Source organism: Trichosurus vulpecula, chromosome 5 (genome assembly GCF_011100635.1).
Source record: "Trichosurus vulpecula isolate mTriVul1 chromosome 5, mTriVul1.pri, whole genome shotgun sequence".
NCBI lineage: Eukaryota > Metazoa > Chordata > Mammalia > Diprotodontia > Phalangeridae > Trichosurus > Trichosurus vulpecula.
In genome coordinates, this window is record NC_050577.1 from 83,526,131 (window position 1) to 83,533,282 (window position 7,152).

The following is a 7,152-nucleotide window of genomic DNA, read 5'->3' on the forward strand; positions in this document are numbered from 1 at the left end:
TTGGGTATCTTACCCCACAGGAAAGAAGAGGAAGATAAAAAAAAAAAATAAAAGGCGGGGGGATGATGGAGTGGAGGGCAGATGGGGGTGGAGGTAATCAAAACAAACACTTTGGAAAGGGGACAGGGTCAAGGGAGAAAATTCAATAAAGCGGGATGGGTTGGGAAGGAGCAAAATGTAGTTAGCCTTTCACAACATGAGTATTGTGGAAGGGTTATACATAATAATACATGTGTGGCCTAGGTTGAATTGCTCAACTTCTTAGGGAGGGTGGGTGGGAAGGGAAGAGGGAAGGGAATTTGGAACTCAAAGTTTTAAAATCAGATGTTCAAAAACAAAAAAACTTTTTGTATGCAACTAAAAAATAAGATACACAGGCAATGGGGCGTAGAAATTTATCTTGCCCTACAAGAAAGGAAGGGAAAAGGGGATGAGAGGGGAGGGGGGCGATAGAGGGGAGGGCTGACTGGGGAACAGGGCAACCAGAATATACGCCATCTTGGAGTGGGGGGGGAGGGCAGAAATGGGGAGAAAATTTGTAATTCAAACTGTTGTGAAAATCAATGCTGAAAACCAAATATGTTAAATAAATAAATTGCATTTAAAATGAAAAAAAAAAAAAAGAAAACTCACTAGACAAGAATGACAAAACATAAGTATCATACCTGTATGTTATAGTGTCTATTGGGGGACAATTTGTTTGGATGTGTATGCAGAAGATGGGGAATGTGAGTAGGTAGGGGGAATTTTCATTTATGTATGTTTTGTATCTTCATGTCATTAAAACAGCAGAAAAAAATCTTTATATACAAATATTAAAAGTATATTATTGTATTTAAAAAAAATGTAATCTAGGCTAGTGGAATTTTTAAAAACATTTTCTTCCCCACCAAATTTTAATCTCATGATCAATTCAATAGGTTTGAAAATGGGGTGGGCAAAAGGAATAAAAGTTAGAGCTGTTACATAACCATTTGGCATTAGGGCCTATTTCATTAAAACTTTTTTGGAACAGTCACCATCAGTCTCCATGATGGTATGATGTAGGCTTGATTTTCATGGAGTTTCTTGCTTACTACTCTTGGGCGAGATGAATATGAACAATGAGAGTAATTTTATTATTAAGAAAACCATTTAAAAGCACTGGTCTCAAAACTTTTTGAGTGACAGAATTGACAAAGAAAAAAATCCCCCAAATTCCTCCTCTTCTTTTCAAGTCAATCATTAAATAGACTACAGGGAATGGAAATGGTTCCCTATATTAAATAACTGCAGGTGAATTGTTCAAAATGTATTTTAATCAGCAAGTCTGGGAGCAGCAGTCTCACATCTAACTCAGAACTTTCTCAGCCTGACCAGCAACCTTGATATCTCCCCAGAAATCCCCCAAAATGGCATCTACTTTCAAGGATCAGCTGATTTTGAATGTCCTAAAGGAAAAACAGGTTCCCCAGAACAAGATCACTGTTGTTGGGGTTGGTGCAGTTGGCATGGCATGTGCCATCAGTATTTTAACAAAGGATTTGGCTAATGAACTTGCCCTAGTTGATTTAATAGAAGACAAACTAAAGGGAGAGATGATGGATCTCCAACATGGCAGCCTTTTCCTCAAAACACCAAAGATCGTTTCTGGCAAAGACTACAGTGTGACTGTACACTCAAAACTGGTCATTGTTACGGCTGGCGCACGTCAACAGGAGGGAGAAAGTCATCTTAATTTGGTCCAGTGTAATGTGAATATCTTTAAATTCATCATTCCCAATATTGTTAAATACAGCCCTAATTGCAAGCTGCTTATTGTTTCCAATCCAGTGGATATTTTGATATTTTGGCCTGGAAGCTAAGTGGCTTTCCTAAAAATCGTGCTATTGGAAGTGGTTGCAATCTGGATTCTGCCCGTTTCCATTACCTAACGGGGGAGAGACTTGGTGTCCATTCTTCAAGTTATCATAGATGGGTCCTTGGGGAACATGGAGACTCCAGTGTTCCCGTATGGGGTAGTGTGAATGTTGCTGGTGTGTCTCTGAAGAATCTTCATCCTTCTTTGGGAACTGATGCTGATTCAGAGAATTGGAAAGATGTTCATAAACAGGTGGTTGAAAGTGCTTATGAGGTGATCAAGCTGAAGGGCTACACTTCCTGGGCCACTGGCTTGTCTGTGGCAGATCTGGCAGAAAGCATTATAAAGAATCTTAGGAGAATGCATCTTATTTCCACCATGATTAAGGGCCTATATGGCATTAATGAGGATGTCTTCCTTAGTGTCCCACGTATCTTGGGGCAGAATGGCATTTCAGATGTGGTGAAGGTAAATCTGAATCCGGAGGAGGAGAACCATTTAAAGAAGAGTGCAGATACTCTTTGGGGAATCCAGAAGGAGCTGCAATTTTAAAACCTTTTAATGTGCCGCCATCAAGAGAGAACATGACGGTGGTTAAAGGATTATGTATAATGCGCTTTTAAAACAGGTCAGATCTTTCCTCTGACTAGTGACTGATTGAACACCAAAAATGTAAAACCCATGAACACACTCTAATCTCTTCCTAAAGTTAGAAATGGGGGATAGTACAGTGTGACTATTATTTGTTGAACCCTGTTGTTGTTTGCATCTGATGCTGGATGTGACTTGTATAGTCTCAGGAGCTGGCATCAAGCAGAGCCAGCGCCCCACAGGTATATGAACTACCTGCCATGTATGTAGGTGCTATAGATTCCCATAGGTCAAGAAGACAACATTCCTGGATACAGAACACCACACAGTAGTAATTCTTTATTGATGCATTGATTACTTTTGTGCTCCCCAGCATGGCACTATGTATCACCTTTCCAGAGGACCTGATTTTGTCTATATATATATATATATATATATATATATATATATATATATATATATATATATATATATATATATATATTTGTAAATCTCCACATTATATAAAAAGATCTGTATATGTACAATGATGAAATCAATTCCTCAAGTGTCATACTAACCCTAAATACTGAATAAACAACAAATAAATAATTCAAAAAAATGTATTTTAATCTATGTGTGTAAAACTTCTCCTTTTTCATACATCTTTCAACTTCTGTGTCACAACCTTTCTTGACTTTGTAATGATATTTTTTATTCTGTTTGGGGAAAACTATTTTATATTCAATATATAAGAAAATGCTGGGAGTTCAACATGCAATCTACATATGAGTTTGAGAGCCCAGGAAGTATTCCTCCCTTACTTCTCCATGAGATTAAATGTCTTGAGTGTCTTTGTATTTGTAGTTTTGCCTATTACGGGCCACAGAACTTTGGCTCATCTGAATGAGTTTTGAAAATCTGAATTACAGAATATTTAAACGGATATGCAATTGTTTGTTTTTTAAATAGTATTTTATTTTTTCCCCAGTTACATGTCAAGAAAATTTTTAGCATTCATTTTTACAAGATTTCGAGTTCCAAATTTTTCTCCCTCCCTCCTTCCCCTCCCCTCTTCTGGAAATGCTAGGCAGTTTGGCATAGTTTATACATGTGCTATCATGCAAAAATATTTCCATATTAGTCATAGTTGTGAAAGAAGATACAGATCAAAAGAAAACAACACAAGAAAGAATGAAGTAAGTGAAAAATAAGCTTTAATACACATTCAGAGTCTATCAGTTCTTTATCTGGATAGGGACAACATTTGCCTTCATGAGTCCTTTTTACTTAACTTGGATTACTGTGTTGCTGAGAAGAGCTGAGTCATTCATAGCTGATCATCACACAATGTTACTGATACTGGGTACAATGTTTTCCTGGTTCTGCTCATTTCACTTTGCATCAGTTCATACAAATCTTTCCAGGTTTTTCTGAAATGTGTTCATCATTTCTTATTGCACAATTGTATTTCATTATATTCATATACAACAGTTTGTTCAGTCATTCCCCAATTGATGGACATCCCCTTAATTTCCAATATTTTGCCATCATGAAAAGGGCTGGTATAAATATTTTTGCACTTATAAGTCCTTTTCCCTTTTTATGATCTCTTTGGGATGCTGACCTAGTAGTGGTATTGTGGGATCAAAAGGTATGCCCAATTTGGTTGCCCTTTGGTCACAATTCCAAATTGTTCTCCAGAATGGTTGGATCAGTTCATAACTCCACCAATGGTGCATTAATGTCCCATGTGCCAATTTTCCTACATCCTCTCCAACATTTATCATTTTCCCTTTTTTATCATATTAGCCAATCTGATAGGTGTGAGGTGGTTCCTCAGAATTGTTTTAATTTACATTTCTCTAATCAAAAGTGATTTAGAGCACTTCTTCATTTGACTATAGATAGCTTTGATATCTTCATCTGAAAACTGCCTGTTCATATCCTTTGACCACTTATCAATTGGGGAATGGCTTGTATTCTTGTAAATTTGACTCAGTTCTCTACATATTTGAGAAACGAGGGCTTTATCAGAGACACTTGCTACAAAGATTGCTTCCTAGCTTTCCACTTTCCTTCTAATCTTGGCTGCATTGGTTTTGTTTGTACAAAAGATTTTTAATTTAATACAACCAAAATTATCTATTTTATATTTTGTAATGCTCTCTGTCTTTTGCTTGGTCCTGAATTCTTCCCCTCCTCATAGATCTGACAGGTAGACTCTTCATTGCTCTTCTAATTTACTTATGTCTAAATCATGCCAAAGGTCTGTCATATCTAACTTTTTCAATATTCTATTTACATCCTTCATTTCTTTCTTTTTTATTTTTTGGTTGGATTTATCAAGTTCTAAGAGGGGACAGTTGAGGTTTCCCATTAGTATAGTTTTGCTTCCTATTTCTTCCTGTAATTCACTTAACTTCTCCTTTAAGTATTTGGATGCTATACCAGTTGGTACATATATGTTTAGTATTGATATTGCTTCATTGTCTATGGTACCTTTAAGAAAGACTTAGTTTCCTTCCTTATCACTTTTAATTAGGTCTATATTTGCTTTTACTTTGTCTGAGATCAGAATTGCTACCCCTGCTTTTTTTTTTACTTCATCTGAAGCATAATAGACTCTGCTCAAGCCTTTTACCTTTACACTGTGTGTGTCTCTCTGCTTCAAATGTGTTTATTGTAGACATCATATTGTAGGATTCTGGTTTTTGATCCACTCTGTTATCCACTTCTGTTTTATGGGAAACTCATCCCATTCACATTCACAGTTGTGATTACTACCTGCGTATTTCCCTCCATGCTCTTCTTCCTCCTGTTCCTCTCTCTTCTTTCACCCTTTCCCTCCTCACCACTGTTTTGCTTCTGTCTACCACCTCTGCAGATCTGCCCTCCCTTCTGTCAGTCTCTATGCCCCTTGTTTACTTAATCTCCTCCCCTCCTAATTCCCTGTTGGTTAAGATAGATTTCTATATTCAACTGATTGTGTATATGATTCCCTCTTTGAGCCAATACTGATGAGAGTAAGGTTCAAACGATGCTTATTGCCCACCCTCTCATCGTCCCCTCCACTGTAGTAGGTCTTTCACAACCTCTTCATGTGAAATAATTTACCCCTTTCTACCTCTCCCTTCCTTCTACACCCATTGTACTCCTCTTTCTTATCCCTTAATCTTTTTAATATCATTCCCTCAAATTCACCTTATACCCATACCTTATGTCTATGTATATTCCTTCTAGCTGTAGTATTAGTGATTCAATTTTTAAGATACAAATATTATCTTCCTGTGTAGGGACATAAATTGTTTAGCTCTATTGAATCCTTTATGTTTTCTTTTCCCTTTTACCTGTTTATGCTTCTCCTGGGTCTTGATATTGCAGGTCAAATTTTTGTTTTAGTTCTAGTCTACTCCTTATGAAAGCTTAAAATCCTTCTATTTCCTTGTATGAGCATTTTTCACCTTGATGTATTGTGCTTCATTTTCCTGGGTAAATGATTCTTGGTTATATGTAGACCTAGCTCCTTTGCCCTCCAATTCTTTAATGTTGTGGCTGCCAAGTCCTGTGTAATCCTGATCGTGACTCCATGATATTTGAATTGTTTCTTTCTGGCCACTTGTATTTTTTCTTTGACCAGATAGTTCTGAAATTTGACTATATTGTTCCTTGAATTTTTTATTTTGGTATCTCTTTCCTGAGGTGATAGGTGGATTCTTTCAATGTCTATTTTGCCCTCTGGTTCCAGGACATCAGAGAAGTTTTCTTTTTTTAAATTTTATTTATTTGTTTTTGTTTTACCCCATAGGGGGGGAAGGCAGGGCAATTAGGGTTAAATGACTTGCCCAAGGTCACACAGCTAGTAAGTATGTCAAGTGTCTGAGGCTGGATTTGAACTCAGGTCCTCCTGACTCCAGGGCCAGTACTCTACTGACTGCACCACCTAACTGCCCCCATCAGAGAAGTTTTCTGGATAATTTCTTGAAAGATGTTGTCCAGGCCCTCCTTTAGATTATGCCTTCCAGGTAATTCAGTGATTGTGATATTGTCTCTACTGGATCTATTTTACAGGTCAATTGTTTTCCCATGAGACATTTTATATTTTCTTCTATCCTTTCATTCTTTTGAATTTGTTTGATTGATTCTTAATGTCTCATAGTATCATTAGCTTCTACTTGCCAAATTCTAAATTTTAAGGTGTTGTTTCCCTCAATTAGCTTTTGTACTTTCTTTTCCATTTGGCCAGTTGTACTCTTTAAGGAGTCATCTTCTCCAATGGAGTTTTGCATCTCCTTTCCCATTTGGCCAATTCTACTTTTTAAGCAGTTTTCCAAACTGTTGACTCTTTTTTCATGATTCTCTTGTGTCACTCTCATTTATTTTCCCATTTTTTTTCTTCTACCTCTCTTAGATGATTTTAAATGTAATTTTTGAGCTCTTCCATGAGTTCTTTCTGGGCTTGAGACCACTTCCTATTTTTCTTTGGGGTTTTGCTTATAGGTATTTTGACATTGTTGTCCTCTTCTGAGTTTGTGTCTTGGTCTTCTCTGTCACCATAATAACTTTCTATGGTCAGATTTTTGTTGTTGTTGTTGTTGGTTTTTGCTCATCTGTTTCCTTTCTTTTAAATTTGAGCTCTGCACTCAGGGTAGAAGGGGGCATTGTCTCAGGCTTCTTGTGCCAGTGGCTGTAGGCCCTGACTGCTCTGAGGCTCATGGGGAACTCTTGTGTCTGTTGCTGTG

General features: G+C 37.1%; 1 pseudogene; it reads left to right on the forward strand.

Annotated features, from left to right (window-relative positions):
- The first annotated feature begins 1,376 nt into the window (after positions 1-1,376).
- On the forward strand, positions 1,377-2,419 carry LOC118851986 (annotated as a pseudogene).
- The last annotated feature ends 4,733 nt before the right edge of the window (positions 2,420-7,152 follow it).